A 20,854-nucleotide genomic window follows, 5' to 3' on the forward strand; every position below is an offset into this window, starting at 1 on the left:
TCAGAAATAAATCAGAAATCAAAAATAAATCAAAAATAAATCAATAAATCAAAAACAAATCAGAAATAAATCAATAAATCAAAAATAAATCAGAAATAAATCATAATTAAGTCAAAAATAAATCAGAAATAAAGCATAATAAAGTCAAAAATAAATAAAAAATCTTTCGAAAAAAATTGACTTTTCAAATTTTTTTAATTTTTTGACAATGATTTTGAGTGATATGATAATATACGAGTTACGAGTTACGAGTTACGAGTTACGAGTTGTATTTAGAACCACGAGTTGCGAGTTACTTTTTACGAGTTACGAGTTACGAGTTGCATTTTAGCAAAATAAAATCGCGAGTTACGAGTTACAAGTTGCATTTTAACTTACAAAATTCACGAGTTGCAAATAAAAAGTGCGAGTTGCAAATAAAAAGTGCGAGTTGCTAATTAAAAGTGCGAGTTGCAAATTAAAAGTGCGAGTTGCATATTAAAAGTGCGAGTTGCAAATTAAAAGTGCATATTGCAAAACGAAAAGTGCGTGTTGCAAAACGAAAAGTGCGTGTTACAAATCGAAAAGTCAGTAAGAGTGATAATTTCTATTGATGAAAGAACAGATATTTTTTAAATAATTAAATGATTATTGCTGCTCATTAATTATACATAAAAAGAGCAAACATTTGGTGGAGAAAGAAAAAAATGTACAAAAAGTATGTATTTATATTGCATGAGTGTAAAGAACTGTAGAGAAAAGTGCTCCCGGGCGGGGGTAATAGGTTTGGATGCGTTGTTACTAAAGAGGGTAACATGGGGTAATAGGGGGTAACAAGGTAACAGGCTGAGAATGATGGCTCTGAGGGGTTGTTTCACCTACAGTAATTATAAGATCACATGCAAAACGTGTACAATCATGGTCGTAATATTTTAGAAAAAAGGGAAATTCCCACGAATTTTCAAAACTAAAAACTATTTGGAAGTGCTCTAAGTTAGGTTGGAAGGATAGAGTTTTAGTTTTATAGCCTGGAAGTCTATAAACCCGTGCCAAATTGAAATATCCGATTAAATTTAAGAGATGGCCCAAAATGTCGCCCGAACTCCAAATTTTGAAAAAAAAGCATCATATTTATAAGTGACAAAACCCAAAATCAGTCGCTCGTAGAGTGCTTTTTCCGAAAAATTTGGGGGAAAGTAGAAAATTTTAGAAAATTTTGGATTTTCAGTCACATTCAGGGTCACTTTTTTTCGCAAATTTCGGCAAAATTTTTGAAAAAACGAGTCCCATGTAGGGTCTTCTTTTGGAACCTCAGCGGAGCATCCCCGTCGTTTGGCAAGGGTAGTACCCCCCTGGAACAAAACCTTCGCTGGAATTGATTAAAGAAGCTTTATATTTGACCATCAGATCATTATTTCATAAAAATAAGTGATTTTATCAACATAAGGACAATAGAATAATTGATTAGAATTGTATCTCTAAAACTGCCCACTATCTTTTTATATCAAAGGCATCTCATTCTGTACAATTAAAATATTTGGTGTAATAAAGCTTGCAGGTATCACACTTAATTAGCCTGTCAATAATTTTGTCAAAAAGTGTCACTTTGTCTTGAAAATGACAGGCAACGTCCACGTTATTAAAAGCAACATTAAAGATGTTTCTCGAGGAAGAAACACGCGCATTTCCTTTCAAAACTTAAAGTTATGTAATGCTCTGCTTTGTGTTTATACGAAAATGAGCGAAAAAATGTGTGATTTGAGTGGTTTCACAACTTTAGTCACAAAACGTAAACAGTTTGGCTGAGTTTTCCATGCTTTGCTTTGGGTTAAGCTTTTTTTTGTGCTGTTATTATTTAAGATAACAGTCTCAGACTTGATTTTAATTTGCAACTCGAACTTTTAATTTGCAACTCGCACCTTCAATTTTCAACTCGCACTTTTAATTTGCAACTCGCGAATCTTGTGTGTTAAAATGCAACTCGTAACTCGCAACTCGCGATTTTATTTTGTTGAAATGCAACTCGTAACTCGTAACTCGTAAAAAGTAACTCGCAACTCGTGGTTCTATATGCAACTCGTAACTCGTAACTTGTAACTCGTAACTCGCATATGAAAAATCCTCGATTTTGATTATCAGCTCGTTATAATTTGAAAAATCTTTTTCTAAAAAATAACTCATCGAGTGATTTGCCCCTCGGGGTCCATAGGGTATATACATAGAATAAGGCTTACCAGCGAAAACTAACAAGACAGACATAAATGAACAAGCGCAACTGAAGGATTAAAATCGAGCTGAAGTCTAATGCTTTTTTTGCTTATTTGATTTGGTTGGTCGTTAACCAGTAATAAAACAATTTTGTTACTTTCATAATTATTTTTATAATCACCAATATTATGACCAATTATTAAAGTCTTATAAAAACTCCATCTCATTTGGCTTTTGGCCGGCTTTTTGAAATACCACGAGTAAGCTTAAATAATGGTTAAACTTGTTAAACTTGATAGGCAAACAGGTTTTTAAACTGCCGGTTATTTTTTTTGAGCAAATGAAGGAAGCATTGTGGTGGCGTGTCTGGCAAGCACTAATTAAAGTAATTGAGAAAAACACAGATAACACTCTACCGTTGATTTTGAAACCTCTTGCAGATCCGTGACTTTAAATGGACGGACTTTAATCGATGTAATTTTGGAGTTGAGTGCAAATTATGTAAATCTCGTTTAAGAGCAAATTATGGTCGATGTTTACCCTTGAATGGAGAAACAATAAAAAGTTGCTCTCAGTTCAGAATGTAATTATCACAGGAAATTGAAAACGAGTGTACCGTCAGCATTCCAGTTTCTCTTTCTCCAAAATTACACGTTTTTTTTATAAGAACACCCAAAACTTTTGAAGCCTTCGGATGTTCTTAACTTTTTGAGTTTCAAGCCTGAAAACGTTCGTCACTTAAAAATCTATTTCAAATTAGCTGGCAGTGTTTTTTCAAACCTCAATAACTTTTGTTATTATCCGACGCGCGTAAATAGCGACATTTGATTGGCTTCTTTACTGTCCAATATTTTCGAATATATAGCTTCCATGGAGGCTATATATTTCAAAAATTGACGTCACACAACGAGCATCTTCTTTTTGACGTTACGTCACAAAATAAAAATAAGACTTTTGAATAAAAAACTACCAAGAAGCCAGATTCACGAGCATATAAATTGGAATCATATTTCAAAACGAGAAATATTTTAGCGATGAACGGATAATAAACCATTTATTTGGACGCAGTCTCATCCAATATGAAAAATATTGGGCTACGAGAAAATATATTGGACTCGGCGAAGTACAGAATTTGAATTAAGTAACAATTTTGTGCTCGTTGAAAAGACAAACATGAGTGGAATATTGTTATAAAGAAAAAACTCAAAAAAGATTGGAAAATAAAGATTGAAAATGAAGAAGAAGAAAATCAGGATCAGGTGCAGTTAACGTGGTCACTGGTTGGATTATTTAGTAGTGGAGAGCACTGTTAAAGAATATAACCTAATGTCGTTTAACCTAATAATGTTATAAAATACAGACCAGAAAGTATTTCACTGTTAAACAATTCAACCTAGCCATGTCCGGTTCACTGTTAAACAATCTAACCTAGTCCACTGTTAAACAATCCAACCTAGTCCACTGTTTAACAATCCAACCTAGCCATGTCCGGTTCACTGTTAAACAATCCAACCTAGTCCACTGTTTTAACAATCCAACCTAGTCCACTGTTTAACAATCCAACCTAGCCATGTCCGGTTCACTGTTAAACAATCCAACCTAGTCCACTGTTTAACAATCCAACCTAGTCCACTGTTTAACAATCCAACCTAGCCATGTCCGGTTCACTGTTAAACAATCCAACCTAGTCCACTGTTTAACAATTCAACCTAGTCCACTGTTTAACAATTCAACCTAGTCCACTGTTTAACAATCCAACCTAGTCCACTGTTTAACAATCCAACCTAGTCCACTGTTTAACAATCCAACCTAGTCCACTGTTTAACAATCCAACCTATTCCACTGTTTAATAATCCAACCTAGCCATGTCCGGTTCACTGTGAAATAATCCAACCTAGTCCACTGTTTAACAATCCAACCTAGTCCACTGTTTAGCAATCCAACCTATTCCACTGTTTAACAATCCAACCTAGTCCACTGTTTAACAATCCAACCTAGTCCACTGTTTAACAATTTAACCTATAGTCATGTCCGGTCCACTGTTAAACAATTTGACCTAGTCCACTGTTAAACAATCCTACCTAGTCCACTGTTTAACAATTTAACCTATAGTCATGTCTGGTTTACTGTTAAACAATCTGACCTAGTCCACTGTTAAACAGTCCTACCTAGTCCACTGTTTAACAATCCAACTTAGCCATGTCCGGTGCACTGTGAAACAATCCAACCTAGTCCACTGTTTATCAATCCAACCTAGTCCACTGTTTAACAATCCAACCTAGTCCACTGTTTAACAATCCTACCTAGTCCACTGTTTAACAATCAAACCTATAGTCATGTCCGGTCCACTTTTAAACAAGTGGTAACGAGGTGGTAACGAGGTGGTAACCAGTTAAAAGCGGTGGCCCTAAGGGCTCTAATTTTGAATAACTCGATACTGGTGAATGTAGAGCAGGACTTAATGTTTCTAGTGAATGTGATAGTGGAGTTGGTGTTCCTGTTGAATATGCAGCAGGGGTTGGTGGTTCTGGTGAATGTGCAGCCGAAGTTGGTGGTTTTGATGATTGTGCAGCAGGAGTTGGTGGTTCTGGTGAATGTCCATAAGGAGTCGGTGATTCTGTTGAATTAGCAGCAGGGATTGGTGTTTTTGGTGAATGGGAGGCAGGAGTTGATGGTTCTGGTGAATATACCGGTACTGGTGAATGTGATGGTGGAGTTGATGGTTCTGTTGAATGCAACGTTGGAGTTTGAGTTGCTGATGAAGTTGGAGTGCATATGATTGTGTAGCAGGAGTTTCAGTTCCTTGTGGATGTAATGGTGGAGCTTATAGTCCAAACCTATAAGCCACCACATTATTACTAATATTAGGTATATGGCTAAACAAGTCAAACACTGACAGTTGTTAATGTCTTTAGATAGCATTTATCACAATTCTAGCCCTATAAAAAACTGTCAGACACCTGAATACAATATATTCGAAAATCAAGATAATCCATCTATCCCAAGCCCTGATGTAGATCTATCAAAACTAACAGTTTTGTACTAAGAAGCATCAGAACCGACATGTATTTCTGTAGAACCTTTATAACCACAAGGATCTTTTGCATAACCACCAGAACAGCAAGTTCCTGCTGCATAATCACCATAATCACAAGTTGCTGCTTCAGAATAACCAGATCCTTTAGGTTTTGTCGCAGAATCAACAGAACAATCATGTCCTGCTGCAGAATCACAAGGACCACCAACTCCACTATCACATTCACCAGAACCATCAACTCAACTATCACGTTCACCAGAGCCACCAACTCCTGCTGCACAATCATCAAAACCACTATATTCAGCTGCACATTCACCAGAACCACCAACCCCTGCTGCACATTCAACAGGACCATCGACTCCACTATCACATTCACTAGAAACATTAAGTCCTGCTCTACATTCACCAGAATCGAGTTATTCAAAATTAGAGCCCTTAGGGCCACCACTTTTAACTGGTTACCTCGTTACCACTCGTTACCACATCGTTACCACTCGTTACCTCTTTTAGTAACAACGCAAATCACACTATGTACTGTATTTCCACCAAGTATAAGTATAAATGCCAATACCTCCTGAACCAGAAAGATTTGTAAATAAAAAGAATATTAAAAGATAATTCCTGGAATTCGAACATTCCTCTCGGTAGAGACCAAACCACCAACTACGTAAGCACGAGATTTTCGATACAAACCTGACAAAAACATTACCTAATGTTGCAAAGAATCCACCAAATCAAACCAAGAGAACAAATTTTAGGTAAACGTTTACAGAACGATCCACTCAACCGTGAGAAAAAAGATAATCCGTAAAGCCCAAATAAGGAGTGTTATAAATTCCGCAAGAAAAAGGTTTGGGCAAGTCCTAGCAAATGGAAAAACCCTAACCGCAAATTGCGTTACACGAAATTCTTAAAAAAAATACGTACTGGCGAGAGAAGGCAACGTCGGAGCAAACGTTCTTCATCAAACAAAAAGAAATCATGGGAAAAACAAGAAGAAGGAGTGGCGCTCCACCACCTCAAAAACAGTATAAATACAGGAGTCGAAATCAAGGAAGTCAGTCGGGGGAAGCAAGCAAATAGAGAAGAAATAAAGCGAAAGAAGATAGGCCATCAGCCTATGAAACAAATAGCGAGGCCATCAGCCCGCACTAAACGTACTCTTTTATTGTAATTACGAATTTGAATTTAAAGGAAGAAGAAAAGAATCTAAGGGAAATTAATTAATAGCGAACCCCATAAATATATCGTGTTAAATCATTATTTGGAGTCATTCGAAAATAAGACTTACGGAATATACTCTAGTAACAACAAAAAGGTGATTTTTACAGTTTTAAGAGTTCGTTTCTGATAAAAAGCATTGTGGCATCAGCGAATAAATTAACTAGGCAAAAAGGAAGGGCGATATGCAAGTCTTTAACGTAAAGAAGAAATGATAATGGTTCAAGAACAGAGACTTGGGGAACACCGTGAAGCATAGGCTTAGTTTTAGAACTAATGCTAGAAATAGACACAGATTGCGATCAATCAGATAAAAAAGAGCGAAACCAATCAAGAGCTGTCCCACGAACCCCATAGAATTCTAGTTTTGAAGTTAAAATCTCATGGTCAACGGTATCAAAAGCTTTTTGTAAGTCAATGAAAATAGAGCAGCCATACTCACCTTCATCCAGAGCAGTTAAGATTTGATCAACACAATATTGAAGTGCTGTTTCTGTAGAGTGTTTTGAGCGGAAACCAAATTGGAGTGGATACAAAGAGCCTGATTGATCAAGAAAAGTCATAAGACGTTTGTGCGTAAGTTTTTGAAAGATTTTATCAATGTTTGAGCGCAGAGAGATGGGCCTGTAGTTTTCAGCATCAAGTGCAGGAGAGCCTTTTTCTTTAAAGATAGGTATGACTTTGGCTTCTTTGAGTTTAGATGGAAAAATACCAGAATAGAAAAACAAGTTGATAATGTCAGAAAGAATCAGAGAAAAGCTTTGTAGATTTGAATTGATTATCGGATAGGATATGCTACTTGGAACCGTGGATTTGTTATCACTTAAGGACTTGAGAACAGTAAATACTTCATTAGGGGTCGTGGGAACAATGAAAAAAGAGTTTGCATACAGATTTTCGTCTTTCAACCACTCAGAGAAACGATGACGAGTAAAAGGGATTTTGGAACGAATGCTATACCTGCGATTGTTACAAAGAAGTCATTAAAAGTTTCAGAAACTTCTTTGGGATTAGAAGAGAGGGTGTCGTCAATATTAAGAGAGATGCAGCTAGAAGACGAGGAAGAGGATATAATTTTACGAACGCCTTCCCATAACTTTCGAATATTTCCTGAATTATGAAAAAATAATTTAGAATAGTGAAGTTTTTTACTCAAACGACAGAGAAAAACGATTCGGTTACGATAAAATTTATACCTACCACGCAAGAAAGCCTTCAGATCAGGTAGGTTTGTGTTTAGATAGTCACGAAATAAGCCATCTCTAATTTTCATTTTCATATTGGGTATGCGGGATGGCAGTTAGCCATCCTCAAGGATGGCTTCCTCTGGGAAGCCTGGCGCCCTTGCCCTGCAAAGCCATTATAGATCTATCGATCGTTTAAAAGTTTTGCTAGACAGACAGTTCCATCATTTCCACTTCTGTTGTGAGAGTCTCTTTTTCTTTTTTTTACTTCATTGTACTTTTACTGGATTATTTAGGAAACTTATTTTGAATTGAAAATTTTCTAGAGACGACTTTAATCACTTCAGTGTTGAAAATTGTCAAATGCAAAACTACGTGAATATGTTTTTCTCTCTAAAACTTGCATACAACCGAATTTTAACTGTATATAAACCGCGAATTTTAGTATATATAACCTGTATAATATTTTAAGAATTTTATTTTTACTTTTCATTCCATCTCTTCGGAGAACTAGGTGTAGTTGGAGCATCTTATAGCCCGGTTACGGCAATCCAAATAGGAAAAGGAAAATTCTGATATAAAACCACCCCTGTACAGGTTGGCGTCTTGCAGGGTTCTCTTATGCCTCATGGGGTGATTGACCTCTTTAGACACTTGTTACTGTCATTCTCTCTAGGGTGTATCCAGTGGCGTGGAGCATTCGAAACAAAAAGCTATCGAAAGAAATAATCATGACTTCTCTAAACAGCACCAGGGTTCAAGCCCCTGCTTTTCCGGTTCTACAACCTAACCTTGTTTCTTCAGAGACTGATGAACCTCCTTCTCCAAACTCATCTGAGCGAGAAGGCGGTGATAGGATAGAGTCTGGAACCAAAAATAATAACCGCAAACTTCTAAGATGTAAACACTCTACGATTTTTAGCACTTTTAACGCGCGTACTCTTACTTTAACTAGTCGCAAACAGGAACTACTCTCCTGTTTTTCCAAATGCAATATTGATATACTTAGTCTCCAAGAACATAGAACATTACATCCTGAGGTTAACTTTCAACATACTAATATTGGTAAAAATAAACTTATAACATCCTCTGCTTGGAAAAACTCTCAGGGTTCGACCATAGGGGGCATAGGTTTACTACTCTCTCCTAAGGCAGCGAACAACCTAATTTCACTTTCAAAAGTATCAAGCCGTATTATTGTCGCCGAATTTAATAGCAATCCGAAAACAACATTCATTTCTTGCTATAGCCCCACCAACGTTTCTGATGAATCTGAAGTTGATGATTTCTACTCTTCTCTTTCTAGGGCTGTCCTTAACACCCCTGCCCACAACTTCTTGGTGATATCTGGTGATTTTAATGCTCAGCTTGGCCTAGACAACGTTAAGTTCTCTTTCCACCCATTAAGTAATCGGAACGGTAACAAACTCTTTGACTTCATGCAACAGTTTCAATTACTAGCAACAAATACAATGTTTATGAAAAAGGCTTCCAAACTCTGGTCATTCCAACACCCTTCAGGAAGCCTCTCTCAGTTAGATTATGTGATTGTAAGAAACAAATGGAGGAACAGTGTTCGCAATGCTCAGTCCTATTCTTCTTTTTCAACTGTTGGTTCTGACCACAGAATTGTTTCCTGTCGCATTTCTCTTAGCCTTAGATCATCTAAAAAGTCTAAACCTGACCCAATGAAATCCATCGATTGGCAACAGGTTTATTGTAACCACGACCTCCGAACTACTTACACTATTGAAGTGAAAAATAGATTTGATACATTTGCTCAAGCAGACGACGACATTGAGAAAAGTTACCAAAATCTGATTAAAGCTAATAAAGAAGTTAGTCTTGCTCTTCTACCAAAGAAACAAAAAGTCAAAAAGAAATATCTCTTTGAAAACAACCTTGTTTCTGATGCACGGAATGCACTTGTAGAGGCCAAACTAAAACATCAGCGACGCCCTACAAGAAGAACATCAAAAATCCTCTCTGATGCTCAAAAAGCTCTGGATGATGCCTACCTTAACGCCGAATCGATGTTTATTCAGGGTAAGATAAACTCAATTTCCAATCTTCATGTTAGCCATCAGCACTCGGCCGCTTGGAAAACGATCAAGGATCTAACAGGTCGAAAAGACCACCCTTCTATTCAGCTCAAAGGTGGCTCACCAGATAAAAGAAGAGAAAACTGGCTCAACCACTTTAAAACTTTACTTGGAAACCAACCTATTTTAAATACTAATGCTCTCCCTTTAACTCAAATTTTTGATGAGCTTGACATATCAACTTCTCCTTTTACAATTGATGAACTTTCAAATTGCGTTAAACTTTTTTCAAATAATAAATCTTCAGGCCTTGATGATATTCCAACTCTGCTTTGGAAAGATCCCGTCTTTATGGAAATGCTTCTCGATTTTTGTAATCACACATTTGAGTTTCTAACTCCCCCTTCTGCTTGGTTAACTGGCGGTATCATTCCTGTTCCAAAAAAGGGTGATTTGACCTTAGCATCCAACTACAGAGGCATCACTCTTATGCCTATCGCCGCCAAAATCTTCAACAAACTTCTTTTACAACGTATCGTTCCAGTTCTTGATCCTCTTCTAAGAAAAAACCAAAATGGTTTTCGGAAGGGAAGAAGTACTCTTACACAGATTTTAGCCATCAGGCGTATTTTGGAAGAAATGCGAAAACTTGACAAAGATGCTTTTATTTGCTTTGTTGACTTTAAAAAAGCCTTTGATTCCATATCTCGTGTAAAAATGTTTGAAATTCTTAAATTGTACGGCATTCCAGAGAAACTCATTTCAGCCATCAGGGCCCTCTACGTGTCCACCAAAGCAAAGGTCATTACAGCTGACGGAGACACTGATATTTTTGACATTCATGCTGGAGTTCTACAAGGTGACACCTTAGCTCCCTTTCTTTTTATCATTGTTTTAGATTATGTTTTAAGAATTTCTGTTGACTTATCTAATGACAAGGGAATCAAAATTAAAGTTCCCCTGCGCAAGCGTAACCGCGGCCTTTTTCTGACCGATCTTGACTTTGCTGACGATCTTGCCCTAGTTTCTGAGAGTATTCAAAATCTTGAAAGTCTTCTTCACTCACTTGAAACTTCGGCCAGTCAAGTCGGTCTTTATTGCAATGCTGGAAAAACTGAATTTATCAGCTCCTCTGGGATTGTTCTCCCTTTAACTTCCAAGAATGGTGTCAATATCAAACTTGTGAAGGATTTTAAATATCTTGGCTCTCATATTAACAGCTCTGAAAACGATTTTAAAATTAGGAAAGGTCTAGCTTGGAAAGCTTGTAATAAGTTAAACAAGATATGGCACTCTAATCTGTCTAACGCTCTTAAACTTCAAACTTTTAGAAGTCTTGTCGAGCCAATTCTTCTATATGGCTCGGAGACTTGGACCATGACAAAAACCATGCTGAAGAGCCTTGATGGCTGCTATACAAATCTTTTGAAAAGAGTCCAGAATCTTGATTGGCGCAACCACCCAACCCTTCAAGAGATATATCATGGACTCCAAAGAATTTCCTCTGTCCTGACTAGCAGGATGCTCTCTTTCTCAGGTCACTGTTTCCGTGCGAAAAACGAAATGGTGTCTGAGATCTTACTTTGGTGTCCTGCGGGCACTAGGCGCTCGAGAAAGCGCACTTTTCTTGATACTTTGAAACGAGAAACAGGGCTAGAGATTGAGGAACTGGGCACTGCAATGGCTGATCGAGAGCTGTGGAGGGAGGGTTATTGTTTGTTTCCGACCTAGGTCCATTCGGACCTAGGTCGAAGGATGATGATGATGAATTTTCATCGAAGTGAGAATACTTCTAGAGATCCAGGGTTTCAGAAGAAGACCTGCTTTCACGTCTAGTAACTTGTTTAAGAGGTACATGGTTTTCATATAAAAGTACATAAAAGAGCAAAACGAGTATCAAAAGCATTAAAAGAAGATTCAACATCACCTTTGTCAATATCGATCAAGCCTCTCTAGTCAATGCTATCAAATTCACGTTTAAAAATATGTGTACGAAATTTAGACCAGTCACGACGAAAGGGCAAATGGGGCTTAAGTTTTGAATTAGAAGTATTCAGGATATTAAAAATTGTGGTAGATGATCAGATAAAGCCACTGTAAGATTTCCAGATATCGAAGAACAGTCAGTAGTTGAGGTGAAAATGTTGTCGATGAGAGTGCTGGATTTGCCGGTTAGGAAGTATGATCGATGGAAGAATTTGATATGCACCAAGTGTATCAAGAAACTTAGAGTGAGAAATTTCAGTATGACAGGTAAGGAGATCAATATTAAAGTTACCTAACAAAATGAGCTTTTTATTTTCTTTGCATGCTTTTTTCAAAAGAGGTGATAAATATTGTTCATTAAAAAGATCGATTTTGAAAGAAGGATGTTTGTAGATGCACCCAATGATGTATTTTTTTCGGTTTTTAAAAATTATTTCATCAAAAGTAGATTCAAGATTGCCACTATTAAAAGAGATGATTTTAGAAAAGTCTTGGCGAGGTTTACTATCGAGAGATTCAGAAATATAGAAAACAGTACCTCCAACTGAAGAAATAGCTGGTGTGTCAAAATATTTGTAACCCTTGATAGAAAGATTTTTTGATAGAAGATTTTAGTCGGGTCTCACTAATGCCAAGATAATCAAAGTTATGATTGAGTTTAGATAATATTGTCATGAGATTGTCATGGTGTTTATCTAGAAAACATATGTTAAGATGAAAACAAGAGAGTGAATTTTGTTGAGAGGAAGATGGGTAAATTCCTGAGTACTGTAATATTTACAGTTAAAATTCTTAATCACGTGGTCATTATAGTCATACTCGTTAATCTGGTCGTCTTTTTGCGAATGAATGTTAGAAAAAGTATTCGAGATAGAATTCAAATGCTCAAAATATGAGTTTAGGTAACTTATGACTTTACCAGCAGGTAATTCATCATCAAAATCAAAATTAGGTAATGCGTCAATTCTGCAAGTTTTGCAGAGGCAGATATTTTTAATGAATTTTGCTTCTATGCCGTTACACTTAGCATGGGATCGTCTTTTGCACCTAGGACAGTAGTTAGAATTTTCGATTTTAAATTTTCTAGCGCATATGGAACAGGCTTCTGTCTGCATATAGAACAACCAAAAAAATGTTAAGAAAAAAAACAAAAAAAATAAACCACAAGATAGACTTAAGGAAAATGTAAGAATTACCCTAAGTCTTACGAACGAAAAGAAACAAAACATACCCCAAGCCTTACACATAAAACCATCAATATTAAAATCAAATGTCAAACATTATTGATAATGGCTGCGTTTAGACCAGCCCGGCATTTGTAATTGCTTGCAGTATTCTTTTGAATTCTAATGTTCCGCGCAATTGTTCGGTTTGTCAAATGCCTAATGATGCCAGCGTGTTGGCATTTCATTGGCATTTGAAATGCCATTTTGAGCTGTAGCAAAGGAAACCCCTTTTCTGGCATTTCGAATCAAACAAAGAACCAACACAGAGAGAAAAAGTGACATTTTTGATTTTTTAAAGTATTTGACGTTTTTTATTCAGTTCTTTCTATAGATTGTAAAATTTGCAAGATTTGCCATAGCCTAGCCCTACGGTAAAAAGTTTCAGTCTTAATGACTGCAGTTTTTGAGAAATTCCATGTTTTTCATTGTTTGATCTGTCAAAATTGAACTTGAGGGAATCACCTTTTCAGTAATGACTCTAAAAAGACGATTCCTTAAATGCCATGACAGAAAATACAATGGAAAAGTCGAATCCCTCATAAGCAAATGCCAAATTACAAATGCCAGTTGGTTTAAACGCAGCCACAGATTGGAAATTTCGAAATAAGGTCATTAATATGGCCAATCCTCGAAGGATTGTTGGAGTAGGTTGAATTGTTTATCAGTGGACTAGGTTAAATTGTTTAACAGTGGACCGGACATGGATGGATTGGATTGTTTATCAGTGGTTGGATTGTTAAACCGTGGACTAGGTTGAACTGTTAAACAGTGAACTATGTTGGATTGTTTAACAGTGGACTAGGTTAGATTGTTAAACAGTGAACTAGGTTGCATTGTTTATCAGTGGACTAGGTTGGATTGTTAAACAGTGGACTAGGTTGAACTGTTAAACAGTGGACTAGGTTGGATTGTTTAACAGTGAACCGGACATGGAAAGGTTAGATTGTTAAACAGTGAACTAGGTTGGATTGTTAAACAGTGGACCGGACATGACTATAAGTTGGATTGTTAAACAGTGGACCGGACATGACTATAGGTTGGATTGTTAAACAGTGGACTAGGTTGGATTGTTAAACAGTGGGCTAGGTTGAACTGTTAAACATTGGACTAGGTTGGATTGTTTAACAGTGAACCGGACATGGATAGGTTAGATTGTTAAACAGTGAACTAGGTTGGATTGTTAAACAGTGGACTAGGTCAGATTGTTTAACAGTGGACTAGGTCAGATTGTTTAACAGTGGACTAGGTTGAACTGTTAAACAGTGAACTAGGTCAGGTTGTTTAACAGTGGACCGGACATGACTATGTTGGATTGTTTAACAGTGGACTAGGTTAGATTGTTAAACAGTGGACTAGGTTGGATTCTTGAACAGTGGACTAGGTTAGATTGTTTAACAGTGAACTAGGTTGGATTGTTTATCAGTGGACTAGGTTGGATTGTTAAACAGTGGACCGGACATGACTATAGGTTGGATTGTTTAACAGTGGACTAGGTTGGATTGTTAAACAGTGGACTAGGTTGGATTGTTTAACAGTGGACTAGGTTGGATTGTTTAACAGTGGACCGGACATGACTATAAGTTGGATTTTTAAACAGTGGACTAGGTTGGATTGTTAAACAGTGGACCGGACATGACTATAGGTTGGATTGTTAAACAGTGGACTAGGTTGGATTGTTAAACAGTGGGCTAGGTTGAACTGTTAAACATTGGACTAGGTTGGATTGTTTAACAGTGAACCGGACATGGATAGGTTAGATTGTTAAACAGTGAACTAGGTTGGATTGTTAAACAGTGGACTAGGTCAGATTGTTTAACAGTGGACCGGACATGGCTAGGTTGGATTGTTTAACAGTGGACTAGGTTGGATTGTTAAACAGTGGACTAGGTTAGATTGTTAAACAGTGGGCTAGGTTGAACTGTTAAACATTGGACTAGGTTGGATTGTTTAACAGTGAACCGGACATGGATAGGTTGGATTGTTAAACAGTGAACTAGGTTGAATTGTTAAACAGTGGACTAGGTCAGGTTGTTTAACAGTGGACCGGACATGGCTAGGTTGGATTGTTTAACAGTGGACTAGGTCAGATTGTTTAACAGTGGACTAGGTTGAACTGTTAAACAGTGGACTATGTTGGATTGTTTAACAGTGGACCGGACATGACTATAGGTTGGATTGTTAAACAGTGGACTAGGTTGGATTGTTAAACAGTGGACTAGGTTGGATTCTTGAACAGTGGACTAGGTTAGATTGTTTAACAGTGGACCGGACGTGACAATAGGTTGGATTGTTTAACAGTGGACTAGGTTGGATTGTTTAACAGTGAAATACTTTCTGGTCTGTATTTTATAACATTATTAGGTTAAACGACATTAGGTTATATTCTTTAACAGTGCTCTCCACTACTAAAGAATCCAACCAGTGACCACGCTAACTGCACCTGATCCGAAAATCAACTTCTTCAATAATTATGCCATAATTATCATTTTTACACTAGTGATTCTTTGATCTTAGAAAAAACTTTTCAGAAAATTTATTCCATCGAAAGATATTGCTTAAAGTTTATTTGCGACTTCAAAAATCATCAAAAAACAACAAAATAGAGCCTTTTTTCAGTTTTTTTTTCATTTTCCATTTTTTAATTTGTTTCTCTTTTGATAATATTCCACTCCGAATTGTCTTTTTAAAAAACACAAAATCGCTAACTAATTCAAATTCTATCAAAAGTTATTGAGGTTTGAAAAAACACTGCCAGCTAATTTGAAATATGCTTTAATTTCATCATTTTGTGAGTGTTTTTGCCAATTTTTCTAAGAAATTGGCCATCGAAGCCTCATGTTCTTATATAGTTTGTTCTTACTGTAAAAAAACGTGTAAACCTGTTATTAAACCGCTACCTAATTATAGAAAAAACTGAATACAGAGTGTTGGGTAAAAAAGAAGCTAAAAATGAATGAAAACGTTTTCACTTCACTTCGTTAATTTTTTCGTCAATAGACAATAAAACTTACCAAAATTTGTCCACTTGAGGGGACTTTCCACCAAGATAGTTTCAAGTGCCCGCCTACCATTATATATACCACCAATTCAAAAAAGCTTTTAGCTGACCTCTATGACTTTTGATTCTTTTTTATTTTTTCTAACTTTGTGATATGTACCCGGGGGGGGGGGGCAGCCAAGCAAAATGACTGACGGGTATGTGCGGGCACTAAGGGTGTTTTTTTCAATGCATCCGAAATGCACTGTAAGGGTAGTTTTTTTGCCGCCTGCACTGTAAGGGTACGAATTTCTAAATTCTAACAAAAATGAAATTGTCCAGTCAAAGTTTTTTTAAGGGATTCAATCCCCTTTACCTAATTCTTTTCAAATATTGGATCAAGTACGTATTGGTTCCTATTTTAGATGTAAAATTACATAAATACATACTGTATATACGAAATCTTCGTTTGACCAATTTCAATCACTTCAGGGATAAAAGCTAGACTGCACTGTAAGGGTATTCAACTTGGCGAAAAATGCACTATAAGGGTGTATTTTTCGGGAAAAACCACTGCATTGTAAGGGTGCGATTTTGAACGCCAATTTTTAGCCTGCACATACCGTCAGTCCAAAATCCGACTGCCCCCCCTCGGGTATGTACCCCTTGTCTCATCAGACATCCCTCATCATCCCTTATTTTTGTCAATTATTAGACACCTCACTGTCAGAATTGTCATCATGTTCAACGTAAGTGAATTTTTAGGTGTCAAATTTTAAAATAAAAGTTAGAAATTTACAGAAAATTTCATGCCAAAAGCTCTATCATTTCAGGTTAAAGGTTTTTTTGTTAAATAAGTTGATATCGTTTGCTTACTCATCAATCTTAATTTACAAGTCTTTTTCACATTGATTTGACACGGATGTAGAGCAAGATCAGTCTGACGGTGTGTATGGTAGAAAAATATGGCTTTTAAAATCGCATCCTTTCAGTGAACAGCAAAAAATCGGTGGAATTCATATCCACATAGTGCATTTTTCTCAAATTTTCAACTTTTTAGACAAAAATATCAGAATTTTCGGGCTGAAACAAAAAAAAATTTCCGAATTTACAAAAATTTCCACCCTTGCAGTGAATTTCTACTATCTTAAAAAGAACGACCAATAACAAGGCAACAAATACTGAAGGTGAAAAGAAAGATCAAGATGAGCAATGTGTTTTCGCTAGATTGGATAGACTGGAGAAGGAGATCGACGATCTTGTAAACAAAGATGATGTCGTTAAAGGATCCAAACAACAACAGACATACGCTAGCATCGTTAAAGATGAGCTAAAGAAAAAAGACCACGATATAGAATCAAAGCAACAACAGACATACGCTAGCATTACTAAAGATGAGCTAAAGAGGTAACGATCAAGAATTTCATCAAAGAAGAGAAAGAAGAAGAACGATGGTTAAACTTAACAAAGTACAATATCATTGTTCACAACCTCGGAGAGAACAAACATGAAGACCTAGAAGAGCAGCGTGTAGGTGATAAGGATTATGTTGAAGAAGTTGTACAAAACCAAATGGGATTAAAGGTAAACATCGTCAGCGCAGAAAGAATAGGAGCTCGGAAGGACGAAATGTTCAAAACAAAAAGATGGCGACCCTTGAAAGTCGTGCTAAAGAACGAAGAAGAGAAACGTCAGATTCTGGCATCAGTCCACAAATTAGAGAAAGACGAATTTAGAGTAACCGACGATTTCTCGAAGAAAGAACGCGAAACTATTAAAGAATGGCATACAGAAAGGCTAAGGGGAAAACAAAATTACAAAAGAATGGCAGCTGGATATATAAGGTTAGAGGAAGTCCTCGGACAGAACTCTACTTTAAGAAGATCTGTAACAAACCCGTTACTGAAAATGAAATATTGTAAAGACGACTGGTTAAGAGGCCCATCGTGCGCCTACAACTGTAAAATTGTAAAAAGTTAAGCATGATTATTTCATAGAGGTCGATAGACCTGAGAAATATATTACTGTAAATTAAAAATCAAAAATTAAAAAATAAACATTAAACCCCCGCACATAACCGTCGGTCAATTTTGCCAGACATGTGTCTGATGTATGAAATGGGAACTCTTATGTAAAACAAGCACCTTCAAATCTTTTATATTTTCTACGTTTGCTAATTGGGATTAGCTTTGTTCAGACTTCATCCAGAGATTCGCGCTAAATATAGTTTGCATTACACTGTATATTTGTGATGCTCAAGGTATTCATTAGACGATTCTATTGTAATAAAATGACTAGTAGAAATATTCGTGTTATAAGGTAACTAAGAAGGCGGGATAAATTTAAAAAGGGAGTTTATCCTGGGGCGGAGTGATGGAGGTGTTTAAAGTGTTTGTTCCAAACTCTATCTCCACTATTTTTTTAAGTACCGAGTTTATGTAGGTGTGTTTTTCAGCGACGGAGACGGTAAGGTTCTAATTTGGCTAGATCCTGACCAGCTGAGGACGACGGTAAATCAGCACTTTTACCGTCCTCAAAAGTGCAAATACATAAACTCGCTAGTATACCACCGCTAACGGACGATAGGCTCGTCTAGGTATGCACACGTGTTTTATATAACAGCAAACTATATAAATTATAAGAAAATAAGGCTTCGATGGCCAAAATAACATATCTTAAAGGCTTTACAGACTTAAAAACACCCGATCTCTTAGGAAAATGGGCAAAAATATTCACAAAATGATGAAAACAAGAACATGTTAAGAACATTTTTAAGCCTAATAAAATTCAAAATGTTGAGAACATCCAAAGGCTTCAAAAATTTTGGATATTCTTATGAAAACGTGTATTGTTGAAAAATGTGTTATCCTTAACTCGTTTCTGAACGCGCGGGTCGTTTATCGTGAGAATTACACTGTGGTTGTTTAATCGTTCGGTGAAGAGGGGTATGGGTACTAGCTTCCTTCACCCGAGACTTCCTCCCTCAAATTTTCTCATAAATTTTGAAATTCGTGAATTTTTGAGAGAGGAAAGTTATATGGCTATGCTAGACTATGCTATAGTCGAAGACGAATCACTATCTAAGAAAAAGCCCAAAGCCGAAGAGATTTCACTATCAAAAATGTTTTTTTTGCCAAAAAAAGTTTACAGCGGATAGAGTTTGCCTGTTTGCCATTCATTTCTCAACCGCCCATTGTTTTTTCCGTCTACCGCCATAACGGCTGTAAATCCCGCGCATGTTATATCTTCCCGCCTTTACTATCACTGTAACGGATGATAACATACCTTATGTGATTGACCATCCAGAGAGAAAGTTAACCACGGATTGGAGATTGGCTGGTATAAATGGTACACGCGGTACTCTTAGTCCATATACTGGTAGCTATTTAAAAAAGAGCGTGACAATTTTCCAGAGGTCGACCTCTAGAATGCTCTTGTCAAAACCAAAAATCAAAGCACACTCCTTATTAACAACTCTTATAATAAGTATCTATTTAAAGAAAAAAGTAATTGCCAAAAAATGTTATCAATTATCGAAAAAAATAGAATTCTTGGAATTACAAATTGCAAAGAGACGAAAAAAATTCACGCACAATTGCTTTGGGAAAAACAACAAAATTAAAAGTAGAATTAATTGAGATTTCTTGAAAATACCGTAAAGTGAACCCCCAGTGAACCCTTAAAATATACACCAATACAAAAAAATCGACCCAAAAATCGAATAATCTTCGAACATGAACAGAAATAAAAGCAATAACGTCTGAAGGCTGAAATTTAAGAATGTTCATAGAATATTTTAAGTTTCATAGGATACTAGACCAAAATACTGTCAAAATCGAGGTCAAAATGAGAATAATTTTAGAACATTTTTTAGGATTAATGTCATATAAAACTGAAAAAATCCAACTCGATAAGTTAGAATATTTGTGGGAGTATTAGGTTTGTAATGTGCGAGTTGATGAGTATGTCCAATTAAAAGTTTGAGATTTGAGAGACTGAGTTCTTAAAAATTCGCCCCTTATTTGACGCATTTACGTCCCTTTGAGAGAGAGACTATTTTTCCCAATTTTTCAGCTAAAAATTTAAACCTTTAATGTAAAATACAAGAATTTATGACCCAACGAGAGACTTTTTAAGGGTTAAAAAAGGACCCTTATGGCTTGTACATACCCAATCATTTGGCCAATCCCCCCTGAGTTAAAAATGTGGATTTGAAATAAAAAAATATGAATTATTTAGCACAATCAACTTACAAAGTGTTATTACTCCTGTCAAACAGAACTATTAAAGATTTCTCATTTACAACGTGTACAAATTTTATTAAGTTTTGATTATTCAATTATCATTCGTTGATTGAGAAACACGTAAGAGCGGACAGCTATCAAAATAAAATTTCACTCGTAATGCAATTGCACTTATTTATAACAAGACAAGCATTAAAAGAATTTCACACCCCTGTGTCAGTGACCTGGTCAGATCCGTCCCGGTAAATAACCCTTCGGAAAGAATTGCCAAAAGTGGGCTAAATGACTTACGCCAGTCAAAATTGATTGAAATTTCAAACCCCGGGGGGGGGGCAAGATGGGTTACGGGGATGCTCCGCTGGTCAGGGTACTTTTTTTAACCTCCACGAGTCCCAGGTAGGGTCGCAAAAACACCAAAATAGAAAAATCAGTCCCTCGCAGGGTGCCTATTTTTGGAAAATTTTGGGAGTCCCATTCAGGGTCACTTTTTTCGCAAATTTCGAGTCCTACGTAGGGTCCATTTTTCGAACCGCAGCGGAGCACCCCCGTCGGTCGACAAGGGTAGTACCCTCCCGGATTTCAAACCCGGTCAAAATTTTCTCTTCCTTAATGGTTGTGTCCCTTTCGCATGTAATCTTACTATTTTGATGTATCTGACGACAGCAGGGTTTGAAAGTTTGAATTTTGTCAAAAATTAACGCAACTTAAAAATTTTGGCCCTTTTTACACCGGCCGTTTTAACGCCGGCCC

At 36.6% G+C, this 20,854-nt stretch overlaps 1 long non-coding RNA gene across 2 annotated transcripts in view; it reads right to left on the bottom strand.

Moving 5' to 3' along the window:
- Window positions 1-19,310, bottom strand: part of LOC136810722 (uncharacterized) — a 49,054-nt gene extending 29,744 nt beyond the window's left edge. Inside the window, exon 1 of one of the 2 annotated variants that reach the window (XR_010847143.1) lies at window positions 19,146-19,310. This is a non-coding gene — a long non-coding RNA (uncharacterized lncRNA). Of the gene's footprint in view, window positions 1-2,213; window positions 2,269-19,145 lie in introns of those variants that run through there. The other variant, XR_010847144.1, reaches the window with a different exon arrangement.
- Window positions 19,311-20,854: the final 1,544 nt, after the last annotated feature.

The sequence above is a fragment of the Clytia hemisphaerica genome, unplaced genomic scaffold (assembly GCF_902728285.1).
Source record: "Clytia hemisphaerica strain Z4C2 unplaced genomic scaffold, Clytia hemisphaerica genome assembly, whole genome shotgun sequence".
Taxonomy (NCBI): domain Eukaryota; kingdom Metazoa; phylum Cnidaria; class Hydrozoa; order Leptothecata; family Clytiidae; genus Clytia; species Clytia hemisphaerica.